Source organism: Falco peregrinus, chromosome 4, assembly GCF_023634155.1.
Source record: "Falco peregrinus isolate bFalPer1 chromosome 4, bFalPer1.pri, whole genome shotgun sequence".
Classification (NCBI taxonomy): domain Eukaryota; kingdom Metazoa; phylum Chordata; class Aves; order Falconiformes; family Falconidae; genus Falco; species Falco peregrinus.
In genome coordinates this window covers 52051377-52067059 of record NC_073724.1, presented here as the reverse complement: position 1 = coordinate 52067059, position 15683 = coordinate 52051377, and the positions used below count along the sequence as shown (strand labels likewise).

The window sequence follows — 15683 nt, the reverse complement described above, 5'->3', positions numbered from 1 at the left end:
TCTTACGTTACTGGTTTTTGTTTTTTAAGACTACAGAAAACAATTCAGTGTTGAGCAGCCACAGGTATTAAACTATATATTATTTGGTCTTCAGCGCATTCTGCACTATATTAAGATAATTTTAGTAAAATCATTACTTTTAAATAGAAATTCATGAAACATATCATGTGGTTTGATCCCTTCTACTTGAGATAGCTTATGTAAAATCCATAGATTGAAGTCTTTGGTGCATTATGTTATATAAATCTCTATGTTATACAAACCTCTTATGTAAAATCTATGAATGCATTTTTGGTAGATCAGTATAAACTTCAAATAGAGCAGGGAATCTCATTGCTGCCTACATGCATGATTTTTTTTTTCCAAGTTTGGAGGTGAACAAGAGTGGAGCTTTCTTTGGTTCCCTTCAAGTCACCCTTAATTGCTGCCAGCAAGCTCCCTGTCATCACTACTGGTGCTGCCATCCCTCTGCAGATCTGTGAGCTCCTCAGGAGTCCAATTTCTGCATGCATTACCTGTGAAGGTGCTGCTTCACGTTATGGTAGCAACACCCAAGGGCCTGCAGACCTGCCTTGCGGCTCGTGTAGCATTGCCACAAAGGATTACGTCTTTTTTAGAGGCTATTTAAAAATCCTGATTATGAGACTTCCATATTTGCAAGTATTATTTTAGGGTATCAGCACTTTGTAGTGAACAAGGAAAATCTCTGTAGAAACTGAGTTGAAATATAATTACTTGATAAATTGGCAGGAAGGAGTAAATAATTAAGGGAAGTTTAACACTGGCACACTGCCTTAAGATTTAAGCAAAGGCTTTCTCAGAAAACAGTGAGTTCATCCCCTCCAATCTTTTCCTGGTCATAGAATCGTAGAATCCAGTGAGAACTGAACTAGTTGATGCCAAGGGAAGGGGGAAGGGGGAAAAACCAGAAGAGGGAAGATCCCATCTGGGGATTTATCTTTGTCATAGCACTGTATATGAAGCACCTAGGGGAATTCTCCCGTCAGCTGTTCAGCTGTCCTCATCAGTGAGGCTTGGCTACAGTGTTTGAGTCTGTTGCAAGAACAAAAATGTGCTCAGGAGGATTGCAACTCAAATGGAAGGTACAGCCTATACAAAACAAGGAATTTTTTTTATTATTATTTTATTTTTTTTTTTTTTAGAAAAAAGAAAGTGGCCACAGTTAGGATGTTCTAATATGCAAAAGAAATGGAGGGCCATGACCCATGTCCTTCCCCTCGAGGGTAAGGCAAGGAGCAAGAGTTTGGCAGCAGGTTTGTGTTGGGTACTTCAGAAAACTTTCAGGGTAATGAAGCAATGCAACATTCACTGGCCGTTTTAAAGAATAAACGAGACCAAAAAGTAAAAGTAGCTGTATGTCACGCTGTTGTAGGGCAGGAAAGTAAAAGTAGCTGTATGTCACGCTGTTGTAGGGCAGGGAAATGCAATAGGTGTTGTTTAAGGACCTTTCCAGGCTAACATCGCTGCATCAGAATTAGCAGTCAGCAAACTGAAAAGACAACATATTACAGACAGGGAAAAAAACCCTTCTCTCTCAGGGTCCTGTGCTTTGGTTTTACAACCAATGTCAGTATTGGGGAATACTTTTAAATGCGCATCTTACAATAAACAGCAAACGTGAGGTGGCGAGCTTTCTCTCATTGACTTACTAAGCTACAGGTGGTACAGACCGATCCCCCCACGGCTCAGCAGGGATCTGTCTGAAGTCCAGGGCTGTAACGACCGGCTTTCATAAACACCAGGCAGAGGCAGCAACCAAACAACTTGTTTCAGCAGTAACTGAAGCAGTAGGAAAACACTGCCAAAAACAAGTGCCCGTGGGCCAGAGCCGTAAGCCATGTGAGTGAACAGATTGCTCTGATGACTGACTCTGAATGCTGGAGTTGGATCATTCTGAGCCACATGTCCATGCCTCTCTCCAAGGCGTGCAGAAAACAAAGGGAAATGCCACCACAGCAACGCAGTGCTGAATAACAGTTTGCTCTGCTTCCTTACTCACTGAAAAAGTGGGCTGGGATTTCCCAGCCAGCAATCTGTTCACAGGACGGTGCTTCTCTGGTGGTTGCCCTGGGCACACTCAGAACATTACTCCAAAATATAAGGATCATCTTACGGGGTTTCCTCCCTGATCAAAGCAACCTCATGTTATATCCAGGCCAAAAAGGGCAATACTGGCCCTGCTCTGAACGAGGTGTCAGGTGAATATGAGAAATGCTGTGTGGGTCATACCGGTGGTCGGTCACCCCTGAAGTCTGTCTCTAGCAGCAGCAGCAGGAGATGCTGGCTGGGGAGGACACATGGGCTTGGCTGCTTTCTGCAATCCATTTTCCTCCTATGGCCCAGCATCCCCAGCTGTTTGACAGGGGTGGCAGGAGACGCATCCACCCTCTGTCTGGTGTTGTTGTCCATGAATCCATCCAGTCACTTTGTGAACATGCTGGTGCTGTGGGCCTCCACAGCCTCCTGGGTGGCAAAGCCATGGCAAACTCGGTAATGCTAGTTTGAATCTTCATAAAATTATTTTTGAAGACCCAGCTACGCTTTACCCACTGGCCTTTATTCACATATTCACTGACACCACCCCAAAAGACCATCAGGAGCCAAGGTAGGCTCCTTATGGGAGCTGGGCTGACTCTCTCCTAGCTGACCAGGTTTATCCATCACCTCAGTGATCTTATCTTTAATGTACACTCTCCTATATTGCCTGTGGTCCCAAGGACCCCTCTGGGGTCAGTGCCACAATCAGGGGTGGTGACACTGGCACCCACCAGCATGCCGGCACTGATGCTCCAGTACTTACTTACTATTTACACTGAATTAATCAGGCCGCTATCAACTGTCCCAGGGTGGGAACCTCCCCACAGCCTCCACAGTAAAGACTGGCACAAAGGCTATGCAGGACTACTAAGGCTTTGTCAGCCCCGAGTGTCCCTTTCATGCCTTTTTACCAAGCAGTCCTGACCCTAGCTGCTCTTGATATCTTTGAAGACCTTTTGTCAACAGTCTGAGTATCCTTTGCAAGGTACTCTCCAAACTTTTTCAGTCCTTTTCTTTGTTTACATCTATAAAACACATGCTCCTGTGTTTTATGTCAATTTATCACCAATTGTCATATGGACAAGTTTTCCATTTCCTGCATAGCAGCCTTTTCCATATGGCAGTCACTGTCACTTCTCCTTTGAGGGGACAACATTTTCTTTTTTTTTTTTGAGCAGTCTCCAAGATGTTTGCAGGTGTCTTTGGTTTGGGGCTGCTCACTTTTGATGGAGGCTGTTGGTGTTAATGCTTGCCTCAGTTTATTCAATTGTCTTCTTTGAAACCGAATAATCTTATACTGGATGCACATGGCCTGATTTTTCCCATTTCAGTGTTAAAAGCGATCATGTTGTAGGATCGCAGCCTCAGAGCAACTGAAACCCTTGTACCACTCTCTAGCATTTCTTTCTGTGGGTTCCCAGACCAGTTCTTCCTGGAAGCAGGGATTTATTGCAATCTCATCCTGACGAGGCATTGATCTAGCCTATATGCAGGCTTCCACTCCTACAACCATCCTGTATTCACGGCTTCTCTGGTCTCACTGACCACTTTCATTGTCGTCATAAAGGGCCAATAGTACAGTCCTACTACAGCATTTTTATTGGTAGTGACTGGGACTCCCACCCACAGGTTTTTAGGGTGCTTCTCTTTTCCTGTAATATTTTTATGCTGTTACATTTATCCTTCACATATGGCATCACTCCTCCACCTCTGCATCCTACTCTGTCATTCCTATGAGGCTGTTAGTGCTGTATTTCACTGGTTTTCTAGCCTCCACCAAGTCTCTGAGATGCCCGCTATCTCAGGGTTGTCACTTGGCACCAGGCATTTGGGTTCTTCTCGCTTGTTTTTGAATCCTCTAGCAACTGTGCAGAAGCAATTCTTAAGTTTGCTCTTGCTTCATTGCTTAATATTGCGCATGCCGAACACTTACTACTTTTTTCTCTCTGTTTTGTCTTTCCCATTTATTGTGAGCGTGCTGTTTATTTCCCTCCTGGGTTTTTTTCAGAGGTAAACTGAATGTCAGCTATGTCCACCTTGTAGACCACTTCGGTCCATATCACGTAGTTCTCTGCATGTCAGCTTTCCCCTGCCTCTAGTGGAAATGCTCCTCTACAAGCTCTTTAATTTCCAGTGCCACAGCCTGGCTGCGTTACAGCTCAGGTGCAGCCTGCTCCTTCTAGGCTGCTCCTCTTATCCATGAAGTTTCACCAGTTCCTCATATGCCTCAACCATCTACAAGGACACGGTGCAGCCCTGGGATCAGGGACCTGCTCCTAGCACAGGAGCTCCCAGCACCCAGAGCATCCCACCACCTGCTAGGTGATCTCCCACAGCTTAAATGGGCTTAATTACTTTGGGAAGCTTCTATCAGCCCAGTTTCTCCCCTGAAGGCATAACTAGGATCATTAATTTCTTACCTGCCCAGTTTCTCCCCTGAAGGCATAACTAGGATCATAAATTTCTTACCCTGCTCTTATTTAGCTAATTAGCAATAGAGGAGAAACGTTCAAGAGCATGAAACAACCCACACAGTGGGGATATAGCTGACTTGACTCTCCTGTGCCTTCACCCTGCGAGCTGCCCTACTGCAGCCCTCCACTTTCCAGAAACACTTTGGAACTTTCCAGAACTGGAAAGGTTTCTTGCTGCAAGAAGAAAATTTGTTCCATTTCTGTCCTTTAAATCAGGTTTTATTTTATAAAATCCCTGCCTATGCAGCCACACCTCAGTTGATTCAGATTAAGGAACTGACAGAGCTGAAGAGGGGTCTGGATATGTGCATGGTTACAGAAATCAGGAGTATAGATTCCTGTCATAATAATAAAAATCCTGGCAGCATATTTTTTTTACCTTTTGCTTAGAAGCGGAGACAATCTCTAACAGGACACGGCTGCGTGCTTGAGCCACAAGGGCCATACAGGGGGGCAGATTATCCCACAGACATCTGCCTTGAAACATTTAATTGCTGGAGGCTGTTCTTCCCTCCTGCCAGAGACAGGAGAGAGGGGTAAAAAGTAATTGGTACTGGATCTGATCCAGTGCCCTGCAATCTGGCTTCTGGGTAAGGCAGAACTGTCTCTCCCATGTGAGTGCTGTGATCAAGAGCTGCCTACTGACAGTTCACGGATACTAATTACTGACCGGATCGTCGTGGCCCTTGCTACATACACATGCTATAGGTAGGTGTTACGCACTTACCACATACCCGAGCTGTTTCAGCAGCAGGACTGTCACGTTGCTCTATACAGAGGCTGATGAGCTAGCTGGGCTGTTGCGGCCAAATGTTGATGGCCAGCAGTTCAAAGTCTTGCTGGTGGCCAGCTACCAGGGGCATCCCCTAGGGACTGATCCTGCAGCTAGTATTACTTAGCGTCCTTCAGCAGCAACGTGGGACAGAGAACACTCCCAGCAGGTTCACCGGTGTTTGGTGAGACAGGACTGCAGCCAGAGGAATGTGGGCAGGCTGGACAGGAATCCCATGAAATTCAACTACAGGTGCTGCCAAGTCCTGCACCCATGTCGGAAAAGCCTCAGGCACCAGTACTGCTGGAAACCAGCTAGTTTGAAAGCAGCTCTGTGGAGAAAGCCCTGGGGGTGCTGGTGGACAACAAGTTGACCACGAGTGGGTAATGCAGCCTTGCAGTAAAGGTGGCCAACAGCTTCCTGGGCTGCGTTAGGAAAAGCATCACCAGCAAGTCCAGGGAAGTGATCCTTCTCATCTACTTGGCACTCATGCTGAGTTTTGGGTTACCCAGTATAAAAGTGACCCTGATGTGCTGTGGACCAGTGCAGACCACCAAGGTGGAGTACGAGTTATACAAGCAGAGGCTGAGGGAACTAGGTCTGCTCAGCCTGGAGAATACGAGGCATTTGGGAGACATTTCCAGATACCTCTGTGGAGCTTATAGAGAAGATGGAGCCATACTTTTCTCAGAGGAGCACAGCAGGAGGGTCAGAGGCAACAGTTACATGCTGCAACAAGGCAAATTTGGACCTGAAAAAAGAAAAGGAGTCTTTCACATAAAATGGTGGGTGGTTAAGCACTGTAGCAGATTGCACAGAGGGGATGGAGAATCTCCATCCTCCGAGGTGTTCAAGCCTTTACAGGGCAAGACCCTGAGAAACCCGATCTAGCTTCAAAGTGGGTACTGTTTTGAGCAAGCGGTTGGACTACAGACCTCCTGAGGTCCTCTCCAACACTGGTCAGTCTGTGCTTCTGTGGCTCTGTGAAGATGCAGCCAGAGGAGATAACGTAAAATGCAGATGTAATCTTCTCAGCACACATAGTAAGAAATGAAGCAACAGTTTGCATGGACGCTGCACAGAGCAGCTCCCTACATTGGCTCTGGAAGCACCAACATGGTTTAGGCATCAGTCATTCAAGGTCTGGGTAAGGGAGAGTCAGCAAAAGTGAGGCCAGCTCCCCAGGCATAATGGGCCTGGACTGAAACAGCTGACCTAGCATATTAAGTGGCACTTTGGTACCTATAGCCCTTCTCCCCACAAAGCTGGTTGCTTTTAGAGTTAAAGAAGCAACTTTTTAAGAAGGTTGTTTTGGGCCACCACATTCATCCAGCTGTGGACTACCAGGGAGAATAAACTGCAGAGGCAGAGGAGAGCAGAGCAGCTGGGAAAGCTGGCACTGTGGTCCCACAACAGGAACACAAGCTCCACCGGAAAGGTGAAATTGTGGGGCCTGAGGGATCCTCAGAGAAGACAGAGAGAGGGTGCAGAGAGAGGTTCAGCTAATCCCGTGACCACAGCAACCCATTAATAACCGGCTCAGTGCTACTTGCCTTGCTCCAACTAAACGTGCGGGGAAATCCCCACTCCCCTATTCATTGTCAGCTTCTCTTTCCATGAGGTTTCCAAGAGATAATGTTAAAACACCAATCATCTCGAGCAAATATGCCAGGTCCACGAGGCAATCCTCTGTCCAGGTATTAAGTAATGAAGGTAAACCTGGGGGAGCAGTGTGCCACTCCTCGCATCACAGTCAGCCCTGTGCAGCAGCTCCATCTTGTGAAGATGCTGTCAGAGGTGGGATGACACCCTATATATATATATATACCTATGAGATGGTATTCTCACCGTCAAAGGAAATGGAACCTGCAAATAAGGACATCAGCAGAACAAGTCAGCCCCACCACTAATAAAGTGTGCCCAACAAGTCCTCCTGCGCTTTGCTTTCTGCCCCCTACACACCCCTTGGAGACTGTCCGCAGCCTCCAAAGACACCAGTCAGACTCCCCCACCCACAGCGGGTGATATTTTCCCCCCGTGGTATTTTTGGCATGTGAGATGGCAGGGAAAGGGTTGTAAGTGTGCAGAAATGTGGCTGGGGAGCAGAGGAAGAGGTCTTTTAAGGGCTGGCAAAGAGCTTGGTGGACAGAGGCAAGGGGCTCCAAGACCCTCTGACTTGGGCAACTGCAGGCAAATAACCCCTCGTTAACATGACATTGGTATCCTTAGCATTGGTGTCTGTCACCAGGTGGCAAACACAGTTGGCAAAGCCTAGGTCATTACAGTCCCTCTACTCACAAGCAGGCGTATGCCAGAAACCTCTCCCCCTCACAGCACTGAGAAATGCTGAGGCAAAGGGTTGTCTGAATCATTTCAGAGATGTGCTAGGCTCGCTAAAAGCTCTTACGAAAAAAAAAAAAAGCTGAAACAACAAGGCATCATTATTTTTTTCTGTTGACAAGCAATGCTGGCAGAGCATGCTGTCACAGGAGCATCCCTGCTGCGGTTTAACCCCCGCTGGCAGCCAAGCCCCACCCAGCCCCTCACCCATGCCCCCGCAGTGAGATGGCAGAGGGAATCATAAGGGCAGAAGTAAGAAAACTCGTGGGTTGGAACAAAGACGGCTTAACAGGCAAAGCAAAAGCTGTGCATCCAAGCAAAGCAAAGCAAGGAATTCATTCACCACTTCCCACCGGCAGGCAAGTGTTCAGCCATCTCTGGGAAAGCCGGGCTTCATCATCTGTAACGGTGACTTGGGGAGGCAAACGCCATTAACTCCAAACGTCCCCCCCTTCCTTCTTCCTCCCCCAGCTTTACACGCTGAGCATGACCCATAGGGTACGGGATACCCCTTGGGTCAGTTGGGGCCAGCTGTCCCAGCTGTGTCCCCTCCCGACTTCTTGTGCCCCCCAGCCTGCTCGCTGGTGGGGTGGGGCGAGGAGCAGAAAAGGCACTGACCCCGTGTGAGTGCTGCTCAGCAGTAACTAAAACATCCCTGTGTTACCAACACTGTTTCCAGCACAAATCCAAAACGTGGCCCATACTAGCTACTGTGGAGAAAATTAACTTCATCCCAGTCAAAACCAACACAATCCCCCAGGCAGGGGCAGATGGGCCACCAGTGTGGACACGGCCAGTCTCTCAGGAGAGTGCTAGCCCAGGTGGGAGGGCTGCAGCCCCCTCTGTGCCACACAGCTGACAGTCCAGGGTCAGTCCCAGCCCTCTTTTCTTGAGCAGTAGAGACACAGCCCAGGATGCTGGGATGGGTCTGGGACAAACACCTGAAGAACAGCTAGATGCTGGTTAGTTCAGCCCTCACCATGTCTCCCTCCACAAATAGGGTATGAAATAAAAGATACAGGTGGAGAGACGCCCATCCTGCACTCACCAAAAAGCAGGTGAGTTTTTTTTTCCCTTTGGAAATCTGGGAAATGCCACTCCAGAGAACATACTTGCCACCATGCCGATGTCTATGGTGCAACAGATTCTGTTTACGTGAGAAAAAAATACTGTGAAGTCTCACAAAATCACAGCCCAATGTATTTAATCACAGTGCCAGACTACCATAAAATGGAAGGTGGCTTTCCTCATATATTGAACTTCCCCAGATCTCAGTCCTGTGCTAGAAGCTGAGCTGAGGACAAGTAGATAAGATACCACTGCCCAGGGCATGAGCTCCTCTCATTCCCTGCAGCAGTATCATCTCCCCAGCAGCTCAAGGGCTGCAGCTTTTTGCTGCATGAGATTTCTGCTTGAATAAAGATACCAAGATTTTGAATAAAGATACCTAAACTTAGATGGCTCTCATCCACACATGAGCCTGTCTCCCTAAGCTCCCTTCACAGCCAGTGAGGGAAGATGGGTGCTCCCAGAGTACAACTCACCCTAAAGAAGATAGCCACAATGATTGAGACAGCTTGCATCTCAAAAATGCCAGTTTCTGAGTATAAAGAAAGGCTCAGGAGGTTCAGGCAAAGCTGTCCAGGTGTGGTGAAGGCAATTTGTAAACAGAATACAGGCAGGGAATAAGGGCATTCATGGTGGAAGCACAGCAGCACAGGGCACTGAACATTACTAATTTTATTTTTTCTGAATTAAATACTGGGGTTTGAGATTTAGAGGAAGTTACCAAAGTGTTGTAGAAGATGCAGGTTTGAAAAACCAGCAGAAGTGAGCATTACAAGTCTCTTGTGGATGGCTGGATCCTGGTTTGTGCCGGAGCAGGGGAGCTGCCACTGGGGTCTCTTATCAAAAGAGATGCAACTCTATTTGTGTATCGCTTTGCCTATACAACCGAGAGACATACTCCATCAGCTCAGAAAGAGGTTTTTTTAGTTTATTCAGCAAGCAGTGAGATATATTAATGTCTTCATGCATGCCAATGGGGAGTGATTAGTTTTTAGGTTGTTCTGTGTGCTCAGGAAGAACCACCCCGGGTTCCCGATGCTTGCTGGCCTGGGTAAGTTTGGTGTCCCTCACTGCCTCACCCCAAGCAGTCAGGGACACAGGCCCTGCAGCCAGGAAGCAGGAGACATTGATGCACCCCCTCAGCCCCGTCCTCAATATCTCAGTTGCCAGCAGACTATCAGAGGAGGGAGCACTTCGGTCCCCTTGTGAGTCTTGCAGGAGGGGTGGCCTCTGAGGGACAGGTGGGCTCAGGGTACAGGATGCAGGATGCAGGATGCAGGGCAGGACCTCGCCTCTCCTCCATCACAAGGAGCAACAGAGGCAGCCCCGTGCAGCTCCCACACCCTGCAGCCCATCCTCTCCGGGCTGCGGCCTCCCCTTGGGTTTTAGGTGCAGTCACAAAACGTTTCTATTGCTTGATCCTTTCTGCATCACCTCCACGGGTGCCTCCCAGGGCTGCATGGATCGCTACAGCAGTGTAAACAGAATTAAAACCTCTAGGCTGGAGAAATGGGCTGATGGTAACCCCTATGACAATCAACTAAGGCAAAGGCAAAGCCCTACACTTTGACAGAGTAACCCCACGCACGTATGAGCTGGGAGACAACTGTCTAGAAAGTAAGCTGTGCAAAAAGGGACCTGGGGGTCCTGGTGGACACCATGGACCCTTGCAGAGATGCAGACTAAGAACACCCTGAGCTGTGTTAGCAAAATTCTAGCCAGCAGAGAGGGGAGCGATCATTTCCCTCCCTTTTGTGCTTGTGAGACCACGCCAGGAGTGCTGTATCCAGTTTGGGGCTCCCTGATACAAGAGGGACACTGACACACAGAAGTGAGTCCAGCAGGGGCCACCAAGCTGGGAAGGGCTGGAGCACAGAACACACAAGGAGAGGCTGAGGGAGCCAGGTCCTCTCAGCCTGGAGAAGAGTCAGCTTTGGGGTGACCGTGCTGTCTGGGCCCTGACTGCTCTGACGGGCTCTGCAGCCTCTTCTCCCCGTCTCCCAGGGGTCTGGCTGCCTGCATTGAAGGTCAGCTCTGACACCACACCATGAGAAGCCTCGGCAGTTCTCCCCTTCCACGCACCTTCTGCCTGCTGGCTCAGGAGCTGCATTTAAGGTCACAACCTCGCCCTGGGTCTTCACCTGAGCTGCAGTGGAAGTCAGCCTGCGCCTGGCTTTGTAACTTACTGATCCTGATTTTTGCCTTGCTGGCTTTCCTTCCAGGCTTGCTCTGGAATCTGTCTTGTAACTACAGATTTGGCCTAGCAAGTCACCTCGGCTTGGAAAGAGCCTGCTTGCCATCATCACTAGTAGTCTGAACATAAGTTTGTTGAGGAAAACAATTCCCAGAACATGTGAGACTCCATGCATGTATATATGACTGACTAAACAGTAATTTCCAGATAGGGCTCCAGAAAACACAGATCTACCTGCTTCCCTCAATTACTGAGATGTAGAAGCAACAAACTAGTACACCCTTTATGATTCTCTCCCAGCTATAAGGGAATTGTAGCACAGGCCATTTGGAGATTACTGGTTTGTGAATCACCTTCAGTGGTATTTCAAATTGTCAATTTTTTTTAATGTCACTTCTGTATGAACTATATCTGTTCTTTTTCCTTCCTGCCAGACATACTTCCCTCTGTTTCAGCCTTCTTTAAACTCACTCGTTATCATGAACATGAAGAGTTCCATGCATAGGCTACTGTGACTTTTTGCAGCCAGCTCTCTACAGGACGTATCAAAAGTACAGGAAAAACTTACAGAACTGAATCTTTCAATGCAATGACACATGATGAATTCCCCATCTTAAAATGTGAAAGAGCTGACAAAAAAGCAAAACAGCATTTCATCTGTTTTTACCATGATTTTAAAATTTTACCATGAAATTTACCATGGGGGAGAAGCATGTCAGGATGAATTAACAGTGATGGGAAGGTCTGCCATCCAGTGGCTTTTTTCCTTACTGCCGAACAGCTACAGTACCTTTGATCCGTGCTGCCTAATTGGGGTTTGTGCCTTCATCTTTGTAGAGGGGATAACAATAGGGACCTGGCATACTCTCTGCATACCCAAATCCTCAGCAGTTGCAGCTCTGTGTCATGTTATTGTTGCCTGGGTCTTTGCTGCAAAAACTTTATTACACCCAAAAGCACAGGTTCCTGCCTTCCCCTTGTCAGCAATTACTGCTTCCAACAACTGAAGGTGAGGGAAGTGGTTTTCAGACAAGGCTCCTCCTAATTCCAAACTGTTAGCAATGAGTTTTTTAATTAAATTAAAAGGTATTTCATTTTTTACATTGTAATTGTGTTTGTGCTGTAGAGCTGAAATCCTGTTGTGTTTGGGAGGATGCACAAGTTGTTCAGCATCTCTGTTTCCTGTAATACCAGCAGTGTGTGGGAAATGCAGTGAGCCAGCTGCTGCAAAACATCACAGCAGATAAAAAGCCTATTTGTCTCCAGGAAGTGCAACGAGAAGGTGGGGAGACATCCTGCAGCAAACATGTCAGGTCTGTGATGTTTATCTAATATTCTTGCAAATAATTCACTGTACCGAAATCTGTTTTCCATTAACTGCTGCGATTGGGTTAGCATTGTTCCTCTCAGTTGCTCTTTGTGTATTTTCCTTTGTGCAATGGCATGTTTAGACAACAGATAAATGCAGATAAGTTGCAAGTCAAACAAACTGCAAGTCAGATAAATTGTAATGGATGTAATTGAACGATGTTTCTCTTCAGTTTTTCTTGTTAATGGTAGCTATGGAAAAGCAAGCTGGAGCCTGTATGTAATGTAGGATTTCTTTTGACTCATCTTTTTTTTTAATTTTGGAATCAAAGAAAACACCTTTTGAAGGTGCCTTTCTCCATTGACTATGCAGGCAGCCCAAGTCACAAGCTTAGACCTGACAGCAAACTTTCAGGCAATGTAAAATTCAGGGAGATTAATAGTGCATAAAGCGCCAGTTTGCATCACAAGTGACACGATCACTTTATGCTAGCATGACTGAGAGGTAATCCCTCCCAGAGCATACAATAACATGACCGCATCTGCTAGCACAAATGCCTGCACTAGTACTGAAATGATGCCACGGGTTTCAGTCACAGAGCTGAAAACATTTTAACCGCATGCACCACACACTGCACTGGCCTAACATCTGGTTGTACATACTGCTCTTAGGCTGTTTGGAGCATTACGGAAATATACTGAATGTTGACAGAACTGGAGCTTTGGAGGCAACCACAAAACTGGAAGGTCTGAGCTATGCAGGTAGGGCACCAAATTCAGTTGTTCATCTCCCCTTACATCCGTGCACAAGCTCATGCCTACTATGGATCCCACTCTGGCTGGCTGTCATTGCAACGCAAGCAGATTTTCCTACAACCAACAAAGATGCTACTTGGGCACGTAAGTATATGCTGGGAGTAGAGTTGCCTTTGAGATGATATTCAAGACAATCACACAGAGAATGCAAGGTCTGCTAGTGCCTCCAGCCCCTGCTATCAAGCCTGCTTTTCTCTCTCCCTTAAGACAGTTTCCCTTATGACCTAAGTTTCTGAACATGGCCCCATTACAGTCAAGTAAGACTCATCTTTTAGTCCACGCACTAGAGAACTGCCCTCTATATTTGAAAAATGTGTTTTATAGCATCTGTGTATTGATTTCTAGGGCACTTACTCTTCAGCAAAATCAGTGCTTCTCTCTAAATAGACTCAGAAGGATGAAACATATCAGCTCAATCATAATGACTGTTAGAACAATTTTTTTCTGATTTTAAAAACAAAAGGACAAGTCACGCACATTGTGTTGTAGGAGTTCCTGCCTCAGAGAACATTGCAGAAAAAAGATTTTACAAATGCAGACAAGTATCAAGCCAAGACTACAAAAACTGGCATCAGCAAGTGTGTTGATCCAGCTGTGATTGCTGGTATTTCCTTTTGAGAGTCACACGCTGGGACAGTGCTGAAGGACAGTTGGGGTGACCATAGAAAAGTATTTGGTTTAACGCAGACATGGTCAACCTTCTTAAAAACACAAACCTCATCCTTCTTTTGAGGCAGAAAGGCAGAAGAGCAGTAAGATCCCTGCTGAAAGGCAGCCCTCTAAAGCTTTTCAGCCAACTCTTTGGCCAGAATAAAGCCGATGTTGACCCAGCTATCAGCTCCCAGCACCAGGGAAGGAGCCTGGTGAATGTCAGGGCATGGGCAGACTGCTTTTGCACTGTGAAACCACTGCTTGCTTCCCCAGCGCTCTCTTGGGAACGAGATTAATTGTTCCTATTTCAGACTTTAAATATTAAATCTTGTTTCAAAAAACATTTTTTTTTAACTAAGCATGGAGGCCTGTAGGCTACAGCTACATACAGTCATGTTAATTACCCTTGATGCACCACAGGGGCCTGGCTAGTGGGGGATCACGCTTCATTATTCACATCTACATTCATGCCTCACTTCTTTGCCAAGTTGTATGTTTATCTGCACAATTCCTAAATATTTGCTTCATGCATTGGGATCCACTGTTGCAACAGCTCCAGCCCCCTCAGACTCACTCTTTACTATCCCATGGATAAGAGGTGGAGAAGGAGGAGGAGAACTGGGGAAAGAGCCAGGGGAGATCCCTAGAGGAAACAGGGATTTTCCCCACCCTTAATGCAACTAGGGAGGAGAGGAGCAGTCACCTTGCAGCTGGAAAAGCTTAAGCAGCAGTAAGCCTGCTTTCTGCACCCTGTCACCTTTACAGCAGCAGCTGTGTCATTTTTTTAAGGCTCTGACAGACAAGTAGATGCGGCAGGCAATCCTCTTCAGTGCCCTGATAGTCCGCTATTCATGAGTCTGCTAGCTTCATTTGTGCCTTGAGCTGAACTTACTTCCTCTCTAGGCAAACTACAAGAGGTAAACTATGAGATTAATGATCAAAATTAATACCAGCAGCCTGTAAGCAATGAACTCTGGATAAATACTGGGGTTTCTCGTGTGCTGATACTGCTGTCTCACTTTCAAGTTGACAAATGGTACCGTAAGATTGTCAGGACACGGGACATTGAAAAGCACTTAGCACAAGAGCCATTTCACTCTTCAATGCCACTAGCAAAACCATCCTTTTTCTTCTGCACACACTGTCTCCAGCTTTTATGTCACTCTACTGATACAGCTATTCCCTTGAACTCCTACTGGTGTTTTATCTGCAAGCATGCAGAAAGGATAAATATTGATTTTCAGCAGCTGTATCCCTCTTATCTTCTCACAACCTACAGTCATTAAGATTAACTCCTCTACAGTGTCTAGCATGGAGAGGCTCACAGTGTGTTAAAACTATGGCATTTACGCTCCCTGGAATGAAAACTACTTTATCATTTGATACTGCAGCAGCTTCCTAACTTTGGCCACAATTCTTAAAACTGTAGATAAGAATATGCACACAGTACTATTCAAGATCCTTCAGCAAAAGGTGTTATTTTACAAGCTTGCAGCCCGTAATTACTAATTTGCATCAAAGAGGTATGCTTCAGGGTCACTAGATTTCTAAAGTTTGCAATTTTAGAACAGGAAAAGCATGAACTTTCACATAGACTGCAGCTCTTATGCTACTATTATTAAACATTTAGGATCAAGAAATACGTATGAAGTGAGACAGCACATTTCCTGAAAGGCAAATTACACAACTTATCAAGTTGTGAACTGCTCTTTCTGTTACTCCCAAATCGGGATTTCAGGCACTTCTTAAGCTATGGAGGAGGCCAGATGACAGACTGTTTGCTAAGGAACAAGCATGAGATCCGGATGACGAAAGTAAGTCACCCATACACCTGCCTCAATCAAATGACACTCTTGGTAGACAGCCAGTCGATTCTCATGTAACTGCTAAATAGAGGGCTTTCCAATTCCAGTTCCTTCCTTTGTGCAGTAAAGGTGAGGTCATGCACCATCACTGTACACCTTCACTCTTAGTTGGGAAATGTCCCCACCATCATTAGTTA

General features: G+C 46.4%; 1 pseudogene; it reads left to right on the top strand.

Annotated features, from left to right (window-relative positions):
- The first annotated feature begins 3231 nt into the window (after positions 1–3231).
- On the top strand, positions 3232–15649 carry LOC101914248 (lysozyme g-like; annotated as a pseudogene).
- The last annotated feature ends 34 nt before the right edge of the window (positions 15650–15683 follow it).